This window comes from Bradysia coprophila (assembly GCF_014529535.1).
Source record: "Bradysia coprophila strain Holo2 chromosome X unlocalized genomic scaffold, BU_Bcop_v1 contig_26, whole genome shotgun sequence".
In the NCBI taxonomy this organism is placed as follows: Eukaryota; Metazoa; Arthropoda; class Insecta; order Diptera; family Sciaridae; genus Bradysia; species Bradysia coprophila.
Window position 1 is genome coordinate 2,666,195 of NW_023503313.1, and position 26,587 is coordinate 2,692,781.

Here is a 26,587-nt window from a genome sequence, read left to right on the forward strand (position 1 = left end):
AGACAATGTCTGCTTTGAAATGTTCAAAAATTAGATATTTATATTTGATTTTCATCCTACGTCGTTATATATGTGAAATTAGTCACACATTTGACTTCGTAAAATGAACTTAAACTCAATTTATTGTGACAGATGTAGGCTTAATGTAAAGCTTTATGAAGAAGAGGTGACCAGCATTCGATTACAGTCAATTTCCAATCGATTGAGACCTACTTACTGCTATATAGAGGTGTGCGCCGAGCGAAAATTTTCGGCGGCGGCTAGTCGAGTGTAGTGGTTCCGGCGGCGGCCAGCCATAACAGGTTTTTATCGGCGGCTCGGCTCAGCCGCAGCGCGCCGATCCATTTTATAGGAAATTTAAATTTTCTTTTTTTTACTGATTACTGATACTGACTACGAGTGAATTATGTACTTTTTCCATTTTCTGTTTTTTTGTAGAACCTGAATATCCTCCCATCAGTTACTTATAAAGACTCACATTCGCATTCGCAAAACGCATTGAGAGTAATTTTTCTGAAAGTCCGTGTGCCGAAATCGGAAGTATTTTATCGCAGTTATATGGATCGATAGATCTTGGTCCCTAGATAAACTTTTCTTACAAAAATTCTCCAGTTACACGAGCGTACAGTGTCATGTGGGGTGTCATTAGAAAGGTAATCACATGTACTATTGAGCCGAATAGAGACTTATTGGGTTTAAATTCATCCACATTGCAATATGTACAGCTGAAGTTTTCAACCGAAAATGACTGAGAACTTACATTGTTCTTACAGAAGTTTCTCGAGGTTTCTAATGACATCCCGCACGACCCTGTACAGCTCGTGTGACTGGAGAAATTTTTGTGAGAAAAGTGCAAGTTTTCGTTTTTTTTTTTTTTTGATGATCTCCCGCTAGCCACACAAACTTCGAAGAATTTTTTTGAAAGTGGTTTTGGTTTCTAGGGTCGAAGTCCTTTCTAGGTACATATGCAAAATTCCACTAGAAAATGCGTACGATTTCGGTACCCTGTTTTTCAAAAGAATCGCTCTGCCTTCCGTAGTCAAAAATTGTTTTTAGAAAGACCATCGCACAGTAGCTCTATAAGTGAGAGCCCTTTCGGAACAACGTATACTCTATGAATTTCATAGTATGAAACCTCCGATAGGTATACGTAAAAAACAGTCTCTTATTAAGAAAATCAGAAATATCTTGAGAGTGATAGCTTTTTAAATCATTAAAATCTATTCATCGATTGTGCAGCTGATAATTCTAACATTTAATAAAATTTAAAATTCAAATTTTGCAAGCCGACGAAAAGCATCGGCGGCGGTCGGCGGCTGGCTGAAATTTTTGTATCAGCGGCGGCGTCTCCATTTACTCGGCTCAGCCGCGCCGCCGGCTAAAAACTCGGCGGCGCACACCTCTACTGCTATATAAGGCCAAACTGTTCCCGATTATTGAGGAATTATGGAAATTTCATTTTTTTCAGTTTTAAGGGTATAAACATGGGTTTAGAATACCGATTATTTTTGGATGTTTGTTACCTTCCCTTGACATTATCTCCCTATCTATGCATTCGATCGTAACGTTTCTTTCACATTTGTACATACTTCTCTATCGATATCATCCATAAAAATACCAAGTTGTTTGACCTTACAATAAAAATTACATTCTTTATTTGGTTCAAATACCTTCATTTTGACACCATTTTTTGGTTTTATCATATATCGTGATTTTCGTGATATGTTTTTTTGTTGTAAAGTGAGTTAAAGTTTGAGGATGTCGGTAACAAACGTTACAAAATAGTTTACTCCCTAAAAGTATAAAATTTGATGAAACATCAAAATTTAAGTTCGGCAATAGATGCATAGATCACAAGACCATGAAGAACATTAGCAAGTTGCATATATCAATTCTTGAATAGAGAAAAAAAAAGTTCGACTGGGTCGAAACAAAAGTTCTGCGGAAGCAACTGCCTGATAGCAGAAAAAAATTTGGAAAATTTACCAGAATTTCTGTACATCATAACATACGTGAAACGTAACTACAAGTAATGTAATTATCGGAACTCATACAATCCTTTACCCCAGAATTCAACATCGATAACATTTACGCAAAATACCGTCATGATTATGCAAATTTAATATTAATTATTCACACACTTCACTCCGATTAAAATTATTTATCAAACCAACCAGCCCTTTTTCGTATATATAAACATATATTATATACGATCCACCACTTATAATGGCTAACTTGATATTTTATACACCCCCATCGTTGGCACGTTTCATTCAACATCTATAATAACATTGCTATAAATCCATCCTTTCATACTCATTTATTATAAATGCAGGGTTTTGAATACACCTTTTCCTATAGATCAGTACAGTGACTACACCTTAACAAAGGCAGACATTCAATTTTATAATTCTATCGCATAAATTCCTCTTTTATATCTGCAAAATTTTCTCGAATAATTCTTTGAGTATTACTTCATCCGTTTAACCGTAATATCCCACAAAATGACACGCTAAAGTAGCGGTGGTGTGTACATTGTTTGCCTTAAAAAAAGAGGAATGGATTTGTTTGTCAGCCCTTTTGATACATTTATTAGGTCTTTTGTTAGTGATATATTTTCATTAAAATAAAAATATTCTTAAGCAAACGAACATCAAGTATAAACACATCCCAAATTTACCAGGCATTTATTAACTGCCTTATTTATCAAGTACCAAGTTTTGTTGTAGCTAATTCGGAAGAAACATTTTACCAGCTATTAAAACTAGGTCCCACCTTTTGGGCGGGTCAGGTCCATTGACTGACACTTTTCTAAATGTATTTTTGACGTATTCATAAAAACTTGTCACATTTAATACATAATATGTTTACTATATTAATGACTCCACGCAAATGACAGTAAAATTTGACAATTTTTTTTTTCTTTGAAACCATCGAGGGTAAGGTGGAATTATTTTTGACCACTTTTTGAGCTCTCAATTTTCCTAAAAATTTTCAATTTTCAAGATTTTCTTTCAGATCTGGTTTCAGCACATTTGCAGGTGATGAGAACGCTTATTGAGAAGTGTCGTGAATACAACATCGACATAGTCTTGCTATTCATTGACTTCGAAAAAGCTTTCGATTCAGTGGAAACATGGTCGATATTGGACGCATTAGACGAATGTAGAGTAGACTCATGTATAAAACTTCATAAGAGCACGGAGAAATTCAGAATTGGCCGAGGTGTAAGGCAGGGTGACACCATTTCACCGAAATTATTCACGGCGATTCTGCAGAGTGTTTTTAGGAAGTTAAACTGGAGTGAAATGGGAATAAAGATAAACGGAGAGTACCTGAGCAATCTCCGCTTCGCTGATGACATTGTACCGATAGCAGCGAATCTAGGTCAGGCTCAGCTTATGCTACAACAGTTAAGTGAAGAGGCAAGCAAAGTTGGCCTCAAGATGAACTTATCGAAAACAAAAGTCATGACCAACATCGGGGACGATAGAGAAATCAAAATTGCTGACACTGTCATTGAACGAGTCGACAGCTATGTATATCTAGAACATAAACTGAAGTTAGGTCTGGACAACCAAACTGCAGAAATAAGACGTAGGATTGGTCTTGCATGGGCAGCGTTCGGAAAACTCAGACTAATTTTCAAAAGCAAAATGAATAATAGTCTGAAACGCAAAGTTTTCGACACTTGTGTTCTTCCAGTGCTCACTTATGGAGCGGAAACGTTAACTTTTACGAAAGCATCCGAAGATAAATTGAGAGTGACACAAAGAGCTATGGAACGGAGTATGCTTAGAATAACACTCAGAGACAGAATGACGAATCAATGGAACAAACCAGAGTCGTTGATGTCATGGAAAGAAGAGCATCTCTGAAATGGAGCTGGGTGGGACATATTGCAAGAAGGACAGACGAACGTTGGACCAAAAAGATCATGAACTGGCGACCATATAAAAGACGAGCTATAGGTAGACCACCAGAGAGTTGGACAAACGGAATTAAGAATATTGCAGGTACAAACTGGCAGCAAATGGCAATGGATCGTACGAAATGGAAAGAAGTTGGAGAGGCCTACATCCAGTAGTGGATAGAAACAGGCTGAAAAAGAAGAAGAAGAAGAAGAAGAAGAAGAAGATTTTCAATCAACCTCAAATCATAAATAAAATATGACTCGTGTAGATTACGACCGCTCTGGCCGTAAACTTCCCACTCGTATGAGCTGTCTATTATTCTGTTTGATTGCCTTTTTGTTACATCAGAGTAGATGCGAAGCTTGTTTTGTGAATGTGGAACGAGGAGTTTTTCACAAAATAAAAAAGTGCGATAGATGTTCTTCTCTTACACTTTTGCGTAAAAAAAGGAAGTTCCCCGGTACTTAATATACCTTCGCATGGTGACATGGTAATAAATGAACTTAATTAGTTTTTGGTTCATCGTTAAAAATAACTCAGTTTACCAATATTTTCGGTAAATTGGTACCACTCTATAATGGTAAAGGGATTAAAAATATTTGTAAAAGGAGAAATTTATTGGTAGACCGAGAAAAAAAATTCGCTCGATTTTCCATTCACAAAACCTTCAATCGTCTGACTTCACACTCGTAAAATTTTTACAATATTTTTACAATGATTCATTTAATTCCATGTATTTAAAAAAATCTTCAAAAATTAGTTGAGATAATTCATCTTATATTGCCTGCAAAAATTTAACTTTTTTATTAAAATTTCTTACACTTTTTAATCAAAGTGTGCTAATTTGATAACAGGCATTTTGCTGGCGTAAGATGTGGTTGTAAAGGGAGTAAAAAACTGCCTACTTGATAAATGACAAACAACTTGATAGTCAACTATCAAATTTGATAGTCAACTATCAAGTTGTTAGCAAGAGATGTTTACACGTTAGAAGATGGGCATCGAATGATGAAATTATTCTTCCTACTAGTTTCATGCACGTCGTAAACAAACTTATATGATTTACCCACACTACCAAACAAAATCAAATTTCATCAAAGTAATCTTTTTTAATTGAGGCTATGATCAACATTATAAAATCCCGTTTTTCTCGGATACCTTCAAGATCCTTATTCCTACATAGCCCATCTTCGAACTTAGCCTCGGGATTTTAATTCCACGTATTTGAAAAAAAGAATCATCCAAATTGGTTAAAAATTACTCAAGTTATCGTGCCCTCAACGATTTTTTGTTACCCACATTTAACGTTTTTCATAGCATTTCATACTTTTTCAATCACAGTGAACCTTTTTGTTACCCACATTTTTCGGTATTTTCTGGTGTAAGACCCTGACTTTCAGTCAAGGGAATAAGGCAAATTCCTAAGAAAGGACATTCTCGTTCGTTTCTGTAGTTTTTACTATACTCCTTTTTTGTCTATCCAACTTCATATATTGTGTGCTGCTGCAGATTGCAGTGCAGTTCATTCGTATGCACGCATAGCGTTTCAGAATATTTTGAAATGCCGGATTTCAATGCTAAAGTTTACGTTGATAATTTCAGTATTTTCCACGTAGAAAAAATCCTTTTTCGATTTCATAATTCATAGATTCTTATACGTTTGTAGTTTATAATATGGTAGGTAGTTATGATGTACTTTATGGGCTACCCCGTTTTTCGATGATACGTAATGTGAAGAAAAAATGTATTGAAAGGCGTAAGCTGCTAATTCAGACACATCTCTAAGTACGTGAGGTATTGTTTCGGTCATTGTGTTGCGACAGATTAATATAACAGTTGCCACCAGATACATCCATCGGCGAGATTGAGATCGATTATCACTTTCCAAAAATGTGTCGTTGATTTTATATTGTCTATCCGACCGGTGACTCTTATCAGGTGAATCGTGGATATCAAAGATATTCTACAAATGAATGCGGCAAGCAGAATGTGTTGATAGACAGCTCTTTATGTGTTTGTCACTACCTGTTTGATGTATTGCATAATTTAGAATACATATGATGATGTCGAAAGCCAGCATGTTTTTTTTTTAATATCCTTTGTCGCCTCCTATCACAACTGAACGAAACTGATGGAATGTGATGTTCTCTTTCAATTTGGAAAATTTGACAAATTAGGATTTTAGATATTCATCTAAACAAAAGAACATTGTTGGAAGTTAATTACCGATGGATGGTGATTCCGAATAGCGACTGGCTAAATGTACTGTAAGATAATTGAATTAATAAAAGGTGGTGTCTCGAACGGGACAAAATATTTTTGGATGAACGTTATAACGTTAATACAATTGGTTTTGAATCGTATACATTACCTTTACACGTATACCGAAAAATGTATGTAAGCTGGAATTTAAATTGTGGCATTGGGTTATTTACAGAATTTCAATTGACGAATACCACGTTTCGCATATTTATACGTGCAGTGGCACGGGATGCGGTTTTCAATTCAAATATTACACACACACACACACACGTATCTACACATTTATAAATTTGCAATCGATATTTTGAATTTCGATTTGTTCGTTTTGTACGGTTGTTGGGGTGTAAAGGTACTGATGTATTTTGTGTATTTTACAACGACTGCAATACTGCAATTTCGGTTTTCACAAAATATTTTAATTTAATTTGATGGGTGAAACTGTTTTTTTTTTAAATAATTTTTTTCGTCGTTATTCTGTGTGTGTTCGGAATCGAATACTCTCGGAGGAATGAATTTTTGTTTGATACGGAAGACACATAGAAAAATCAAAACCAGCTGTGATTAAAAGTGGAAATTATAACCAGAAAATTATTTTTTCTCAACGCCACGTTTTATCCCGAAAAGGATATTTGCAAAACGAAATTTATTTATTGGTTGGACGTATATACAAATATGAAAAAGTCTAAAATGAAACGCTTGTTTGATGAATTAAAATTTCTATTTAGCGATCTGGAAATCACAATTAAATCGAAATAATCAATGGCTATAGTATATCGAATTTGCATCATACTGTAGATGCATATATAGGTGGACGGGGTGGACGTTAAATTCTGAATCGAAATTTGACAACTGCGCTACCAATCTATTGAGGGATATGATGTTTCGGTTGACTTTACGGGCTTAACGGTGATAGTTCAGTCACTGTGTTCAACACCACTGACTAAAAAGGCCCTGAAAAAAATCCTCAAATTTTGTATAATTTATAGAAATTACATCGAAATTCACAAAAATTAAGTCCTGAAATTCGATGGTCGCAATAAGGTTGTTCTGAACGATGGATCGTGAGACTTGCGTAGGACGCAGTGCCTATATTCGCGAAAATATTTTCTTAATTTTATCAAATTTTCACAAATTTCATAAATTTTCACAAATTTTCTTGAATTTTCACAGATTTTCGTGAATTTTCATGAAATTTCACGAATTTTCTTAAGTTTTCACAAATTTTCATGAATTTTCAAGAATTTTCATGAAATTTAGGAAAAACGAATAAACAAGAGAACTATTAGAAAATCGTCAAACACTCAGTTTAATTAACATTTAGTCGATGGGTCACTGAAAACCCTGTGTCAAAGTGAGGTCCGGAGCATGTTAAAGTGTTTTTCGGTTGAGTTTAGTATCCTGATGAAGAAAAGTTAGGGTTAAGGCTAAGATCCTGGGCAATAACTTTTGGCGGCGGCATCCGAAAATCCGTGTTTTTCAAGTTTTTTAGTGAATATCACGAGAACTCGAAAAGATAAAAAATTAGTTTGTGTAAAATACAGGATAAGCTGAAAAAATCGTCAAAGTCGAAATTTTTAGTTATTGAAAAAATGCTTAATTTTGGGCCATTATCTTCTCTTTTCAAGTGTTTTACATATATATATATATATATATATATATATATATATATGTATATATATTAACTGGGATATGCGAATCTCTAAATTCTGAACACGAATGAAGAAATCAAAATGTTTTTGGAAAGTACAGGGTGGGTATTTTTCATGAAATCTTCGATTTCGCTGTTTTCTTTCCTGTTTTTTCAAATTTTTTTCGTAGACTTACTAATTATTTGATGGATATTTAGGAAATGCGGTCTTTCGAACCTTTTTTCTTATTCGTAGTTGTATGAATGCCAAATACTGTAAGATCCGTTCAAATGCTGACGAAAATAAATAACTTTTCTTATTCTAACTGAAAAGTGCCCAGCTCACCTATGCAACAAGTTGCGAAAAGTAGTTGTTTTTGTCACTAGATGTGATGTTATCAGACGAGCGTAGCAAGTTTGATAACAACATCGTGTGACAAAAACAACCACTTTCGCAACATGTTGCATACAACGTTTTATGCAATTTTGTCGCAAAATCACTTTTTCATGTATTATTTCAAGGTATATTGATTTACTTTTTATCACTAGTGACAAAAAGTTATATGGAAGTCCTTTTTGTCACTAGTGATAAAAAGTAAATCAATATACCATTGAAATGATGCATGAAAAAGTGAACATTTTGCGACGGAATTGCATAAAAGTATTTTTAATCGGTTGATTTCAAATCTTGTACTTCAATTTTTTTAACATGCATTTTACTATATAAATACTGAAATCATACTACACAGAGCTTCGATAACAGATGAATATAATGAAAATAATGGGGAACTATAAATTGGACAAATTATTTTTAATTGTTGTTAAACATCATAATAAGCAAAAACTACTCCAAAATGGCTGATCTATATTTTCAGCCAAAGATGTCAATACCCATGTAGTTCTTGTTACAGACAACCCTACATCATTTTTGATAGTCCATACGAAAATCGATTACGGTGGTCTTTGCGAGTTGCTTTTTTTTACTTCTGTGACGAAAGAAAAACCTCCAAGTCGGTAGTACTGACTCAGTGGAATAATGCGTTGCGTCAAATTAGTTTAAAAAACGATTATTTAGCAAAAAAAAAACAAACGACAGCATTTACTAAATATCCACAAATAATTAGTAAAGTGCGTTTTTTAATTAGCGAATTCAAACGCCAAAACATCATAGACTGGGAAGCACTTAATTGACTGGGAACATGGATGACTTTTAAAACTCTGATAAATCGAAAATTGTGTTTTTTAAAGATGAACAAACTGTAAGTCTAATAAAAAAAAATTGAAAAAAAAACGAGAAAAGCAACGATATAGAAAATTTTATGAAAAAATAAGTAATTTTCTTTAATTTTCCCAAATTTCATAAATTTTCACAAATTTCATAAACTTTCACAAATTTTCGTGAATTTTCATAAATTTTCTCAAATTTTCACAATTTTCTTGAAATATTTTCGCGAATATAGGCACTGGTAGGACGTCTTAGATTCGAATCACCAGTAGCACTCACGAATACTCACAATTTTTGGACATTCAACGTCGCTTGTCGATTTGTTTGGAGTAAGGTTCAAAAACTTGATGACTCGGTCCTTGGTACTTTTAGTATGGCTGGATAGTTTTCCTGTTCGTGCTTTCTTTTCACTACCCGAAATAAAACGTAAAGCACTCCCCAGGTGCTTACCCTTTCCAAATTTTTTAAAAACTTTCAAAAAATGTAAAAGTTTCTTCCTCTTATGATGTTTTGTATGCCAGCTCTCTGTGTTGCTCACTTACGATCTCGTTCCCTGGATAAATATTTTGTTGATGCCTGTCATTTCGACGACTGTCATAGTCACACGCACGAGTGTGGTACAGATTAAACCGTACAAGTACGCAAAAGCAGTAAGATTGTGTGAAAAGACCAGCTGGTAAAGCAGCTGAAGCAAACTCAGACACGAATTCGATTGAATGTAACTATAGAATATAGTCAATTTTAAAACTTGGGCTTTTTTGTGTTTCTGCAGATCTGTATGACCTCTGCGTTAACATGAGTTGGATAGAATGGGCAACTGGATGATATAAAGTTTGTATTATGTGCAGTGACGTGTCACTTTAGCTTTTCTCTGAACTTTATTCTGAGAACAATAAGCACTTCGTTATTTTATTTAACGAACAGATAAAACTCACTTATGAAGTGACAAGAACCGCCTTTTAAAATTTAAATGCACACTTGAGACACTCAAACATAATGGTAATAATTAGCAGCTTTTTGCGCAGTATCACAAGATATAATTCAATTTTATATTGGAAGGATTGCGCGAATGCATCATAACGAATGGTTGAATCTATAAATTGTAAGTTATTCGTAGTATATCCTCGCCGTACAAGAAACGCCGAAAGATTTATAAATATCCGATTCGGTTGGTTGACGTATATATGCGATAAAATGTTAGCACAATCCTTCTATTTTGTAACAATCCTATAATATCCAATTGCATGTTCGTTCAGTCAGTGTGCGAGAAAATAAAAGGTTGCATGCCAACCAAACACTAGAATTTAACACCAATTTTATTTAATATTTTGAAATCAGTCAATTGTTATAGCGGTGGTTTTTGGGGTTTACTTTATTTGATGTCGGTAATGTATAAATCAAATGGATGAAAGACGTAACCATGAAGTTTGTTTTGTGTTTTTCATAGTTGAACGGTTTTAATTATTTATGTGTTTCAGTCAAAATGCTTCTATATGCTGTACAATCATTGCAATAAATGCAGGTTGTAAAAACTTATAATGAATTGAAATCAAATTTGACTTACCACAGGGTGCCTAGCCTACATGCATTTACGACGATAAAAAAAAGTTTCATATGAACTTCAAACGATAAAAATTTAAACGTGAAAAGTTTAAGCGGATATGTTTTTAAACTTCTGTTCATTTTTAATGACTTTTTGTCGAAGGTTTTCCTCTTGCTTGTACACAACTACTTCAGGTAGCTACATTTCGCTAACATTCAGAGGATACTGAGCTGTAGATTTTTTTAAAACTAAATGTAACAGTCTGCATAAACTAAAGAGTACGAGAGGAGAAAACAGAGTCAGACAGATTTATAATAAACACGAAAAAAATATTTCTCCGAATAGGGTTTTTCGGGAGATGTATGTAGTTTCAGTTTAAAATGAGAAATATTTCTAGTTTAAAATTTTAAATTAGAAAATGGGGGAAAAAATTGTACGAAGTGTGTAAGTAGAATAGAAGTAAGGAACATGTGAATCATAAGTGGTTTCTATGGAAGACTATGGACGATTATCTGAGATTTAGATTAGAAGGAATCGAAGGATGGCAGATTCATATGAAAATTGTAATTGTATATTTTATTTGTAGGACAAAATCCTTATTTTCTCAAGTTTTACGATTTTTCTCCTAATTTTCCCAAATATAATTTTCGGAAAAATGTGGGGAAACGTTTTACTGAAAATAGTCGCTTCTATTTTGAGAGCCCACGACATGCATGGCATGTACATCCACCGGTATATTGCTCTATCGATTGAGCTACTAATAACTAAGTATTATCCTAATAACGCAGCAAAGAAAAATTTAATTTTTTGACTTCTGGTATCGGTCTGCCAACATTGTTTATTGAAAGCGAAATTACCAGTGACTATAAACATTTTCAGGTTTCTTCTTCTTCTTACATTTTAGTTCTACTAAAATTGATTAGATATTTCGGGTTCCTCTTATTGATTCTGATAGGATTCTTCGCTTCTTGACAAGTGGGGATGTTCGTTCAGTTTCTCAGATAATTATAATGTTCATCGTTTACATCATTCCTTAACCTGTCACAGACGGCAAGCATATAAACAGTTTTACTATACAAACTACTACTTCATTTGATCGAATATTTTTAGAGATGGTTTTCAGAAATCTTTTACTTCGTTTGTTTTGAGCATACTTTTTGTTATATAACACATACTTGCTGCCGTTGTCGATAACAGCTGTCATCCGTCTGTAACAGGTAAATGAAAGTCACCATCAACCGTCAAGATTACTTACTTACTTACTTTACCGGCACTACAACCCATTAAGGGCCTTGGCCTTCTCCAACATGCTTCTCTAACCGGACCTATCCGCGGCTAACGATTTCCAACGTGTGATTGTTTGAAGATTTGATAGGACTGCATCGCACCATCTGGCCTTTGGTCGACCTGCCCTCCTCTTCCCTTCAGGTTTGGTTTTCAATATTTTCTTCGGGATACGATTTTCCTCCATCCGTTCTACATGACCGAGCCTCCGAAGTCTATTCAGTTTGATGATCCTGACTATGTCTGGCTCTCCATAAAGCTGTTTTAGCTCAAAGTTGTATCGTCTGCGCCATCTGTTTTGATTCGGATCCAGAATCGGTCCGAATATTGTACGCAGGACTTTCCTTTCAAACGTGAGTAACGTCTGTTCTTCTCTTTATGTCATGCACAACGACTCCGAGCCGTATGTTACAACCGGTATTATTACCGATCTGTACAATGTGCACTTTGAGACTCTGCTAACCGACTTTAACCTGAGGATGTTCAACAGACTATAATAACTTCTGTTTCCTAAAGTCATCCGCCATTTTGATTTCGTCCATGATGCTGTTGTCGGTATTTAGCTGAGATTCCAGTTACACAAATTCGTTCACCACCTTGAAAGTATGTGCGTTGATTTGTACATTCTGCTCGCGCGGTCGGTTTGAATGAGTGATGATCATGTAGACGGAAAATGGCTGCTCAAAAGGAATGGAAAAAAGGTTTCGATGACAGTAGAGGATATGACCTTCCGATCAAAAACGATCTTGCTGAGCCCCCTCCACGCCGACTAACAACACGCTCTCCGATCTTTTCAGATGCCGATATACGTGATGAACATTTCGACATTACAGCTGCTTGGAAATCTTACTGGAACCGTAGCCTATATTTCACTAACAAACATCTTATCGACGATGCAGACCAGAAACTCGCAGGTTTCGACCTACAGAGGAGGGAGTGGAAAATGCTCAATCGTTTTCGTTCAGGACATGGTAGCTGCAATGAACAAATGCATCGATGGAATTTCGTGGAATCGCCTGCGATAACGATGTGAATCAATCGATGAATCACATTCTCAACTATTGCCCAAATCGCCGTTTCGAACATGGTTTGGAAGCATTCCATGAAGCCTCGACAGAATCCATAGAGTGGCTAAAAAATTTGGACATTGAAATTTGAAGTGAATGAGTGAATTGACTTTTAACTAAATTATTTTTATAATGAAAAACCGAATTGTGAAAGAAAAATGTAGACAAAAACCATACGATTAATAAAAACATGTATTCCGTTTTTATGTCATTCACCTTTAACCCGAGGTTGGAACCTTTCCTCTCCAAGGCCACAAATTTTTCTTTCACAACTTCCATATTTCTGCCGATTATATCCAGGTCGTCTGCGTAGCAGACTCTGCGAAACCAAGTATTTGACTGGATTTGGTGAAAATGGTGCTGCTGGTGTCTGTCTGGGTGGCCCTCACTGCTGCTTCAAGAATCAGATTGAAAAGCAGCGTTGCGAGAGGATCTCCTTGGCGTATTCCTTCCTCAATGTCAAACGATTCTGACAGTTTGTTTCGAATCCTTACACGGCTGTTAGCTCCTTCTAACGTCATTTTCGTTCTAACCGTCAAGATTAAATTTTCAAAATCTATTCTTGTAAAAGCGAGGAGAAAAATTTAAACCAAAGGAAACATTTGGAAAGGTTTGGTATATTTAATTCGAGATTATCATCGTCTGTATAGTTGCGAAGTTCGACAAATCTCTGTCATAACTCGTGAACTTAATAAGTGCTTCCCGTTAGTTCAATATTGAAAATTGAATCGGTGTTGGTTTGAACTGTTCACCTCGAACGCCCGTAGACGTCACTTATTTTCCAGATTTATTCGAAATAAAAGTTGCAAATTGCATGTTTGCAAAGTATGTACACAATAAGGAAAGCATTTTTTAATAAGAATTATTTCGAACATACATGAAATTTGAGATTTTCACAAATTCTAAATAAAACATTGCGAAATGAATAACATAAAGAAAGGAAGCAAAAAAAAAAGAAGAAGAAGAACGAAACAGAATAGGAACATTGTCATGAAAAATTTAAATTGAATGGGAAAATAAGAACCGAGGCGGAGGTTCCTAAAAACCTCATATTCATTTCGTACATATACTAACAGTTTTATTCATAAATGTATGAAAAGAACATAAATTATGAACGTCTGCAATTTCTAAATTTATTACAGTATTTTTCTATTTTCATTTTTATTCTTTTATGAAAAATAAAAATTCCATTTTTGTATAATATATAAATCCACACATGTTGGTTCGTCAGTTATATGCTACACAGAAAAATTACACCCAGTATCTGGGTCTGGGTACATTCACAAATAAAAAGTAGACAATTTTTACATTGCAAGAGCTCTCAGAACGCAAAGGAAATTCTCTTGCTTTCAACATTCTAGTAAAGGCAAAATACATAAAATGCTTTTAGATTTGTGCAGAAGAAGGTAGATCTGGAATGAATAAAGAAGAAACCACCCACAAGAAAAGGGATACAGTAACATTACAATACATCAATCATAATAATATGTGAATGGTATTTGGTATGTACGGTCAACAACCATTTTTTTTATTCATTCATTGGAGAATTCATAATTTCACATTGGGGAATATTCATCTCACCCACATTAGCATGATCGGACAAAATAGGGTGTCACTTGAAACATTTAAGTTGTATGGTGGTTCAGAACATTTCATTTTTTAAATTTTTGTACAGTTTCCTGTCCGTCAAACTAAAGAACCAGTTTTTCTAATTTTTCATGAAACTAAATTTTCGACAACAACGAATCAGTACGACGAGTGGGAGTAGTTCACCAGTGGTGAATCATCACACATTTCAGTAGAATAACTGATGGAAATGACTCCTTTTTGTAAAATATTACCCTCGACCTCCCCTCGGATCAACAAATTACACATAAGAAGTAAAATATCCAGTCATTTGCTTAATGATTTGTTATTTCCTATTATCGATAGCCATGCTGCAGACCACCTCTTCTAGCTAAAAAGCACCTCACACGTACGTATATTTACCGTGATGCGGCATCATCAGGCACATTTTAAATAGCTGACAAACTGGTGTTAAGAGGGTGCGTATTTTAGAGACATAACGTAGAAAGGTAGAACCACTTGTTTTTCACTTAAAATCATGCTCTGCCTCGAAATAGGGGAAATAGTCGTAGTTAATTGCCTAGAATCGATTTGTTATTGCGGACTTTTCTTGATTTTATCAAAAGAACTGTTCAAGATTAAATAAGTGTCTTACCCGTGCGTTGAAATTCACTGGCACAAATAAATAAATTTTAAATGGAATTTTGATGTGATATTAATGTACCAGTCGAATTGTCGAAATTTCCTCGCATTGTCGGTAAAAACAACAGTTACAATTTAATTCTTGAGCAACATTTTAAAATGGAAATTATCCAGAAATATGTGAAGAGAGATTTAATTAGCTACCCACTGTTCGTTACGAGGTTCGTTAATTGAATGTCCAGATGGTTGAAAAAGTTATTTTTTTAATTGAATCAAAACTCAGAAAGTTTATTTAATTTTAAGTAGATTTTATGTTACAATTTCTGCAAACACTTTGAGAAGTTGAATGTGTTGCAGATAGAATAGAAATTCGGAATTAAATTAAAGAGATAGTCCCGTCACTCATTAAGAAAATTTAGCTTAAATTGTTGACAGAGTAGTAACTATGAGATTCATTTATTGTGCACAAACAAGAAATCAGAAAACCCGCCACTACAGTTAATTTCTTTTTTACTTTTTATGCAACGTATTTCATGAAGAAGATAGTTTCAAAATAATGGTTTCGTTAGACCATAGACCATGGTGTGGTGATGTTGCGTTGCTGTACGTATGCATTCACTGTATGTGTAAGGAAGTCTTGTGAGTTAATTGCTTTACATACGAAACCAGTTGATTTAAATAGTAAAAAATGTTCAAAGAACATGTGGTTAAGCAATAAGAAATGGTAATTGTAGCCTTATACAATCGACAAATATTCTACTTCTTTTTTCAAATATTTTCTGGTCTTTGTTTTAAAATCTTCTACTTCATTTGTTATTTTGTCATTTTTTGTCATCTGTATGACTAAACGTTTCTGATAGATTGGGAATATAAGTATATTAAAGCTAGTCAGCTTGACGATAAGAATATGATGAAACTGAAACGATAGCAAACGTTTTTTTCAAACCCGGAGTCCTGAGGTCATGTACTATATGATGGCATTTGATTAAATCCGTCGAGTAAAGAATTAAATATTTTTCTGTTGACATTGGCTGTGTTGCAGCGACATTTTTTTAGTTAAATCTATCAGTAGAGTAGAGTTGACATAGAATGGAGGAAAGAAATCGATGTCATAATCCTTCTCCTGCTGTTTGAATTTTGCAAGTGTATCAAGAAGCCTCCATCTGTCACTGGAGTGAATTCTATTTTGTAAAATGGATAAGTTACAATGCAAGGCTGATTTATTCTAATTAATAATTCATGGTATAAGAATCAAAATTTAACACTTTTTCTATTTAACTATTCATTTCGAATTTCCAGCACACTTACGGCGTCTAATCAAAACAAATTTTTCTCGGTTCTTATAATATAAAACATTTTCATTGGCATATTAGGGAGATTGCGATTTTCACTTGTAGTTATTAGTAACTTTCAAATTCTAAGTAATTTCTAGATATCTAGATATAAAGTATATGTAGGGTGATCTTCCAATGAAAATCGCAATCTATCTATTATGTGGCAATTTCAGTCGTAGAGTTTTGGAAAAGTATGGAAAAACACTTATCTATAATATTTTAAGTTTAATATTTGCTTGTTCGTTAGTCCCTCTATAGTAGCCAGGGTGGAAAGTCCTCCAGACTTGAATCAGTCGGTATTGATGAGGAAAAGTTAGGAAAAACCCTCGAAATTTTTGTCACTTTCATGCGTTATTTAACGCAGGATCTTTTTTTGTCTATAGACGTCGTGGATGCGTGGAAACATTTTTGTACCGCCTGAAAATTTTTGACGCGTTAAAATTTTCAATGCGTGAAAATTTTTGACGAGTGAAAACATTTTCAACCAGTGACGAGTGAAAAACTTTTATGGGAAAAATTAATTTTTTGCGCGGGAAAATATTTTTGACGTGTAAAAAATTTACATATTTTGTCATCAAAATAATCCCGAGCAAAGCCGGGTACTACACTAGTTCTATATAAAACAGCGGTCACTCTCATTTTATTATAAATTATTTTAAAATCACAGCTGTTAAAACCTCATTTCAAAAATGTGTCAAGCGCGTAACAAAACGGAATCTGAGAGTATTTAACAAAGAATTTTCCATTTTTTTTTTTTAATTAACATCAAAAATATGTACTGAAAAGTAGTTGAAATATAAAGCCAACTACAAATACCATTGAATGAGAATGCTACGATGGAGCACCTTTTCGAGTCTGATCTATCGAATTCATAATAAATATGTTGAGTGAATTAAATAAGTTTAATTTACACCGTACATACATGCTCCATAGTGCTCCATACATATCCACTCCAATCTGGGCCTTAAACTATCAATACCTAGCAATAAATTTACAAACGAGGCAGGCTGCTCGAATTGCAATTCGTTAAACATTCTAATTCTATAAATGTTGTCAGCTCAACAATTTCTCTCTGTTTTCGAAAACAATTATTAAGTGATTCTGGTAGAAATTTCTGATATACGCACCGTATCACATAAATGCAGAGCACATGAATCAAAAAATATAAAATTCATTCTTGGATAACCGCAATTTTCCAGTCTAAGAGCATGCAACACAATTCAGATATAAAACGGTATCCTCTATAGACCTATGATTTTCTATCACCTCAACCACTATAACCATAGTGTTGTTATGTTATAGGTGCTTGAACTAGCAGTACTTTAAGTATGAGTAGTTGTCGCACATATATGAAAACTACGAACATAAATTTTAATATGGGACTAGGTGTATTATACGACACTACCGAGGGTTCATGGTACATTATATGGTGCATATATCCACCTCGGTTCATCGATTCAAGTTTATATTCAATATATTGCACAATAAGTTTGCTTTACTTAACTCAATATCTTTTGAATTTGCATTGTGCTTGTACATTTATTCGTTGCATTTTCTAATAAATATATATAATAATGTGAATTTGAAATTGAAAACCATGGAAAGCATACCTTTATGCGCATATTAAATGTATTTGAATCGAACAATGATTATATTGCACATTGGGACAAAATGGTATGATTATTGTTCGCAAAGTGGATTATTGAATGCAGATAGATCCACATATGTAGACTGTTCACTTTTTAATTCCAATATTCGAAGAGATTTGAGAGTGAGCGCAGTATATTTGCTGGCCATACTTTCGATTGTCAAAGGTAAATCTGACATCCAAAGGCTTTGAATGCTTTGAAACTGTTAAATTTAATTGAAATGCGTTTAGGAGGCTCAAAGTGGTAGATGTTATTCATGAACTGCAAACTTATCGCAGCTTGAGAGCATATATATTATACGCATTTTGTAGGCGGGCGTCTCTCATCTTGTACTCTCGAATTAGAATGAATGTATGACAGTTGAAAGACTTGCACGGACGACGGTTTAAATAGCTCGCAGAAATCTTCAATCGGAAGGACGTCTATTGACACTTACTTACTTAACCCCAAGCGGATTTTAGATAACTCCACAACTTTGTTACGCTTCCTTTGAGGGATTCTCAGCGAAAGTTAAGTCGCTGTCCAGGGTCTACACAATTGATCACGAGAAGTTTTTCACACACTGGTCACAGTCACAGCTGCCCGTTTCAGTAGTGTGGACTCAATCACGCCGAAGGATGTATTCAAAATTTCCTCGAGTTCTGTGCTTGATCTAATTACACGCAATTCTGACTTTGATCAGTCAGATCTATTATCGACGAAAATAAGCTATGAGCGCAAGCAAAATCCATATTAAAAGAAGTAATGAAGTAAAAGATTTTGGATTGAACCGAACAGAACAGTTTAAAGTGCAGAATGCTACCGATCATAATATCCCGGATTTTCGGACCAACTTTCTACCTCTTTCACGATTGTCCTATACATTCAACCTGTGGCATGTCACACTTGGTCTCCTCCTTTAAATTGAACGTCATTTATGGACGACACCTATCTGAATATCTCGAGAATTTACCCGCTAATTATAAATGTTAAAGGTATAATGTGCAGTTATGCTTGTTTTACAAATGAGGATTTTAATTTTACTTTTATAAAAGACAGCATGATGCTAAAAGAGACTCTTAAATTTTTAATTAAATGAATAAATGAACGCATTTACTTTTGAATTTGAGGTTATAAGCAGGTAGGTACATCTTATAAAAATATGAGAGAGAAACTAAAATTCAATAGAAGCCTTTTATTAAATTAAAATGCAGTGACCATAAATTAAATTCGTCCTTTCATAACTTCTCAAGTTAATTCATCTTCAACATTACGTATACGACTATGCTGTAATGTTGACAGTACATGTGGAATGAGGTTGATTGGTCGTGTTGTTTCCAGATCGACAACCTCAATTTTACAACTCGTAAAGAATTCTGAACATAGCTCCAGTTAGAGGCAGTGAAATTTCGGCATGAATTTTCTCCAGTTGTTTTTCAACCGTATAAACCGTGTTGATGACTGTATTTGAGAATATAAAATAAAATGCAATACGTTGAGGGGAAACGGGCCGAAGGTGTTGAGATTGTATCTAAAGAGAAAGCGAAAACCTTGTACCTACTCTTTACAAATTAAATCAATACTCTATCTAGCAAACAAAATAGGAAAATTATGTACGTAATTCACTATGAACAGTGATGTCCTCTTTGTGTTGAAAATATTATGTAATGCTCTCATTCCTCGCTAAAAAGCGCGGCATGACAGCTCAATTACTAAAACTTTCAGTGTCATACTTGTCAAAAAAGCTGGTATTTTGACTGCGTCAAAACTAAGTCTGTTTGCTAGAGAGTGTATTGATTAAAATTCGACCACATTTCATCAAAAATTAGGAATTATCACATCTTTGTGAGGGAAAACTAAAATGTGATAATTCGTTAATTTTGTTTTATGTATCTGACAATTTCAACGCACAACGTTATTCTAAGCAAAATATTTTGCAATGCACAGATTTTTTAAAAATAATGTTCTTTAAAAAATGTAACTGAAAGAATCTTATAAAAATTCTGGTAATCATTTTAGTAACAGACCAGTGAAAGAACTATATTTTGATAAGGTTAACGCTTTACGCCGGTTAAAATAACTCGTAAAAACTACGATTCCCCATGCGCCCGTTTAGCTATGAATTTATACTGATCAAAAATTGGCTCATTTATTTTACACCTGAAATTATACTTACATTCCTATAGACAAGAAAACCAACACGATTCATTATTTTTGTTGTATTAGTTGTGGATTACATACGGCGGCCGGATGGGTTAAGAGTTGAAAAAATGGATTTTAAAGTTTAGACATTTTCATTTTATTTTTCTATAATTATTTATTTTGGACTCAGGCATTGTGGTCAAAATAGAACGGTTTTTACGTGTTACGGCATGTTTCATTTTCATTTACATTGCCTAATCACGTAAAGCATTGTACTTACGAGGTTCCAAGTTGTTTATTTGACAAGTGGGGAATACAGCCCTCCCCTTCGGGTCACCCCACTTATCAAATAAACAACTTGGAACCTCGGAAGTAATATACTATTACACTTCTCCTAAAGTTCAAATGAACTTTAAAAATGTAAATAAATTGACCAGCTACACTGTAAGCATAACATTACTCCTAGCATTAACGCTAGTTTGTCAGATGTCAAAAAGCCTCCAAATTTTGAGACATGTAACCTTGCATGTGTTGAGTGTTTTATCTCGCACTAATATTTTCTTATCTCCTGATTTAACGAAATCATATATTATCAAATATTTTCAATTAATATGCTAGCAGCAGTGCTATGCTTTATGTCGTATCTTGTATCATTTTTTTTTGGAAATGAACACAAGTACACTCATATTGTTTGAACATATAATTCTCAACATATATTTACTGACCGCAACGTATTTATTCTTAAGCTTCATCTATCGAATGTATTTGGAAACCTCCGGCCAGCTAATCCAATTAAGATAATGTAAAACAGAAATTTGCACATAGAAATTAATTTAAGATCAACAGCGCAAAATACAAATAATTTCATAATGTCTTGAATGAATAGCTGCCGAGATGGATGCACTTTTGCTTGCTTATCTATTCATAAAGTTAAGTAAATGGGTTGGCTGAGTGATATATGTGCTTTTCATTTTGAAAAGACTGTGAAGATCATGAGGAATAGAATGGAATGTGATGTGAAGAAATAAGGTTACTCATTCATTAAACGTGTTTGCATGTTGGAATATTAGAGGAAATAAATTCGGATTACATAAGGAAGGGGTTGTCCATAACAGATTAATTTAAGAATTTTGCTGTTTGTTTTAAAAGTCGAAATGTTTTTAACGGTTTCAAATGGACGAAAATACAAGTTCATTCCAATGGTAGTAAAAGTACAGAAATGAGCCTTTGGTTCTTAGTAGGTCTCTACAATGAATATAACGTCTCCAGACTGTTAATTAGAATGGACAAACTGGTACCAGAAAATTAACTCAGTTGCAAATAGCTTCATTATTATTAACCACCATCAGTTTGTCAACAAGAGATAAACTACCAGCACGCCTTAACCATCTTCCTACACATAACAGCATAATTCCGTGACTTTTTTGAACGACCTCTGAATTTAGCACGCACGCACACACAAAACGAGAGCGCATTCAAGGCAGGTCTACTATGACTATAAGTCAATGAGTACATTGCATTGAATGTGTTTCATAACAAGGTAGCAGATAATCATGCACGATAAAAAAAATTATTCAAGGAATATAATAGATCCTAATGTGAATGGAAAACGATTTTTCCGTAGCGAGAAAAAGTTTTTTAAACTACGAAAAGAATAGCATGAATAGAAGGATTTAGAAAAAAGAAGAAAAAAACCTGGAAAACCTATGACAGTGTTAAATGTGGATTGGGGTATTCCGTCCTTTTTCACGTAACATTCGTTTTAACTTTATTCGGAAAGTATGATAGCTGCAGTTATCTGTTGTACACGCAAGTGAAATATACAACAACTACATCTCCCCATCAAACGCGTGTCAATGACTCCTAGGAAGATTAAGCATATGAAAATGTGTTCTGGGCTTTGAAGCTTTACAGCTTCAATAAAAGATTAGTTGGTTAAAATTTGCAGATGTTCTCACTGTGTTCATTCTAACTGTGCATAGATATACACATGTACGTTAACTCTGTACATACATTAAGCTTTCTATAAAATTGAGTCTAAACTGTTCTGTGTTTCGTTTAGCCCATCCAACCTAAAAATCTGTCATAGCTACTGTACTGACTAGGATGGATCCATATTAACAACTTGAAAATCCACAAATAGCCACATTTCCTGTACAGATCGCGATACCTCAAAAATTCCTTCAAAGGGCTAGCTCGACAAAATCAGTGCGAAAGAAATGTAGAAATTTTATCATCCAGTGTGTATATTTACTCAAAATTACTATATGCCAATTAATCATATTCCGTTTGTATTTATATTAAATTAATCTCCTCCAACCCAGAGGTGTATGGGACTGTGCCCAAAATCGATGCAGCATTCCCTCTTTGTATTGAAATTCCAAGTCAGGTAACTTCTGGATTTCTTCTCTCCAGTAGTGTCGATTAAAATTTTGCCAATTTTATTTGCTAAATTTCGACCTTCTTCTGACCAGCTTCCCAAAGTTTCGACGGCAATCGGAACGAAATGGAAATATTCATTTAACGGTTCATATAATGTTTTCTTATAATTTTCTCTCATCCTAGCTGCTTCACAGGGTTTTTTGCTAGTTGCTTTTAAATAAGATTTGGCCAAAGTGTCTGTGCACGTAAAATCCCAGACTAAAGGCTTACCTTTATGCCAAGGTATCAAAGTTAGCCCGTCCGGTTGTTTTCCATCAGATCGGTTGCATCCAACCGGTTCGCGAGTAGCCGGAAAACCACCAGTAACGAGGGATCGCTTTATCAAATCGTTAAACATTTCATGTCTAGCTCTTCGACCCGCGCTCAATTTACAACAAAGACCGTGGTAGCCAAATTTATCAGCCTCAGAACCACATCGACAAGTATGAGCTTGAATTGCAGGAATACCCAGGCGAAGTGAAATTGATATGCGAAAGCTCTGATTATCCATCAATGTACCCAGTGACGTACAAGGGAACGCATTAAGCCAGGCGCTGGATTCTTTTGATGAAACCGCTGAAAGTCTTGCCTTGTCGGTTAAAGTGGAAGCACATTCCAGTAGTTCCTCGTGAATTTTCTGGCACACGACCTCATCCCAGTTCTTCTGGAAATTCGACTCCGGTGATTCCAAAGGAAATTCGTCCGTGATTGAAAACCAGTTGTCAATGGCTTCCGTCAATAAATTATCAGATGACGTTGAATATGTTGGAATAACGCGTTTCAACAAATCAGCGACCGAATGGATTGATCCCAGAAAACTAGAAAAACATAGATTTGTGATGTTTCTTAAGCCCAGTCCACCAAGTTTCACTGATAGTGTAGATTGTTGCCATGCCAACATATCCAATTTGCAATTGATAATTTCTTCCAGCGACGATTTCAATGTGTGATCATATTCTTCCAAAAGTTCCATTTCATACCAACAGGGGGTTGTTCTCAACAAAAAAGTTAGTTTTGGGATAGCTTGCGAATGTCTAATCAGAAAGTATGCATGATGTGCGTTCAACATTTTCATACGACTGGTCATTAATTTCAGTTTTTCAGTTTTCGACCTTATCGCTGGACCAATACCACAAACCATCAAAGGTGCTCCCAATAAATCGATTTCGTTTTCTTTAAGTAAAATCCCCGGTGCAGCTTCATTGAAAATACTGTGAATTTCTGTGATTTCTTCTTGACTCTGTGTACCCAGTACCTTCAATTCACATTTCGAGAAATTTAACTTCAATCCGATTTCCGCCGATTTTATTCCCTTGACTGAAAGTCAGGGTCTTACGCCAGAAAATACCGAAAAATGACTGTAACCACACATGTACATTTTGATTGAAAATTTATGAAATGTTATGAAAAACGTTAAATGTCTGTAACCGTTTTTCTTGTGGGCAGGATAACTCGAGTAATTCTTAACCAATTTGAACAATTTGTTTTTAATCGATGTGGAATTAAATTCTTCAGGCTAAGTTCGAAGATGAGCCATGTGGGATTAAGAATCTGGAAGTTATTCCAGGAAAACCTGATTTTACACTGTTAATAACTTCTCTATTAATTACGATACGATTACTTTGATGAAATTTGATTTTTTTTAGGGTGTTTGTGTAAATCATGTGAATTTGTTTTCGCCAACGAATATATATTGATATTGGAATTGATGGAAGACAATCAACTTGATAATTGACTATCAAATTCGAGAGGTGACTATCAAATTTGATAGTTGGCTATTTGAATATCTATTTATGTATAAAAAAACGCACAAGCTACGTTTTTTTCACTCCAGAATCATCTTTCAAAGAGTACACATCGATCTAATGATCTACGATCTAATACCATAAAATGTTTGTCGCCTAACAACGTATGAAATGTGAAGAATCGTGAAAGTCGACTAACATTTTCTTACAAAATTTTCTAATTGTGCATGTATTTCGAGTGCTGTAACTTTCTTATTTCAGTGCGGTCGGAAAAATATGTTGCCTCAATTTGAAAGTTCATTTGGTGAATAATTCAACGACTTTCATGTCACTCACAGGAAAGTCACTTAAAGCAGCTAAACGTGCACTCGAACCGTAAAGAATCATGAAAGTCGTCTAACATTTTCTTACAAAATATTCTAATTGTGCATGTATTTCGAGTGCTGTAACTTTCTTGTTTCAGGGGGTCGGAAAAATGTGTTGACTCAATTTGAAAGTTCATTTGGTGAATAATTCAACGACTTTCATGTCACTCACAGGAAAGTCACTTAAATCAGCTAAACGTGCACTCGAACCGTAAAGAATCATGAAAGTCGTCTAACATTTTCTTACAAAATATACTAATTGTGCATGTATTTCGAGTGCTGCAACTTTCTTATTTCAGGGGGTCGGAAAAATGTGTTGACTCAATTTGAAAGTTCATTTGGTGAATAATTCAACGACTTTCATGTCCACTCACAGGAAAGTCACTTAAAGCAGCTAAACGTGCACTCGAACCGTAAAGAATCATGAAAGTCGTCTAACATTTTCTTACAAAATATTCTAATTGTCATGTATTTAGTGCTTATATTTCTTATTTAAGAGTCGGGAAAAATGTGTTGATCAATTGAAAGTTCATTGGTGATAATCAACGACTTTCATGTACACAAAATCATTAACACTAACTTGTGAACATACGTTATTTCGAGTGGCTGTAACTTTCTTATTTCAGGGGGTCGGAAAAATGTGTTGACTCAATTTGAAAGTTCATTTGGTGAATAATTCAACGACTTTCATGTCACTCACAGGAAAGTCACTTAAAGCAGCTAAACGTGCATTCGAACCGTAAAGAATCATGAAAGTCGTCTAACATTTTCTTACAAAATATTCTAATTGTGCATGTATTTCGAGTGCTGTAACTTTCTTATTTCAGGGGGTCGGAAAAATGTGTTGACTCAATTTGAAAGTTCATTTGGTGAATAATTCAACGACTTTCATGTCACTTACAGGAAAGTCACTTAAAGCAGCTAAACGTGCACTCGAACCGTAAAGAATCATGAAAGTCGTCTAACATTTTCTTACAAAATATTCTAATTGTGCATGTATTTCGAGTGCTGTAACTTTCTTATTTCAGGGGGTCGGAAAAAATGTGTTGACTCAATTTGAAAGTTCATTTGGTGAATAATTCAACGACTTTCATGTCACTCACAGGAAAGTCACTTAAAGCAGCTAAACGTGCACTCGAACCGTAAAGAATCATGAAAGTCGTCTAACATTTTCTTACAAAATATTCTAATTGTGCATGTATTTCGAGTGCTGTAACTTTCTTATTTCAGGGGTCGGAAAAATGTGTTGACTCAATTTGAAAGTTCATTTGGTGAATAATTCAACGACTTTCATGTCACTTACAGGAAAGTCACTTAAAGCAGCTAAACGTGCATTCGAACCGTAAAGAATCATGAAAGTCGTCTAACATTTTCTTACAAGATATTCTAATTGTGCATGTATTTCGAGTGCTGTAACTTTCTTATTTCAGGGGTCGGAAAAATGTGTTGACTCAATTTGAAAGTTCATTTGGTGAATAATTCAACGACTTTCATGTCACTCACAGGAAAGTCACTTAAGCAGCTAACGTCACTCGAACCGTAAGAATTTTTTTTTTTTTTTTTTTTTTTTTTTTTTTTTTTTTTTTTTTTTTGGTGTTTCAGACTTTATGTACACAGGAAAGTCACTAAGAAACGTGCACTCGAACCGTAAAGAATCATGAAAGTCGTCTAACATTTTCTTACAAAATATTCTAATTGTGCATGTATTTCGAGTGCTGTAACTTTCTTATTTCAGGGGGTCGGAAAAATGTGTTGACTNCACGAGATTTTTACTGATAGATATGTTCACGTCAAGTATATAATGTACCGGCTAGCTGAAATT

The 26,587-nt window shown here is 34.5% G+C and overlaps 2 long non-coding RNA genes across 2 annotated transcripts in view; both read right to left on the bottom strand.

The window, feature by feature from the left end:
* The window catches only part of LOC119069306, a 481,283-nt gene that overhangs the window by 299,805 nt on the left and 154,891 nt on the right, over positions 1–26,587 (bottom strand). The gene's annotated exons all lie outside the window — the stretch shown is intronic.
* LOC119069299 lies at positions 1,283–9,043 on the bottom strand. Its single transcript, XR_005086298.1, has 2 exons — positions 8,987–9,043; positions 1,283–1,408 (listed from the first exon to the last, which is right to left on the bottom strand). It is a non-coding gene; the product is annotated as an uncharacterized LOC119069299 (long non-coding RNA).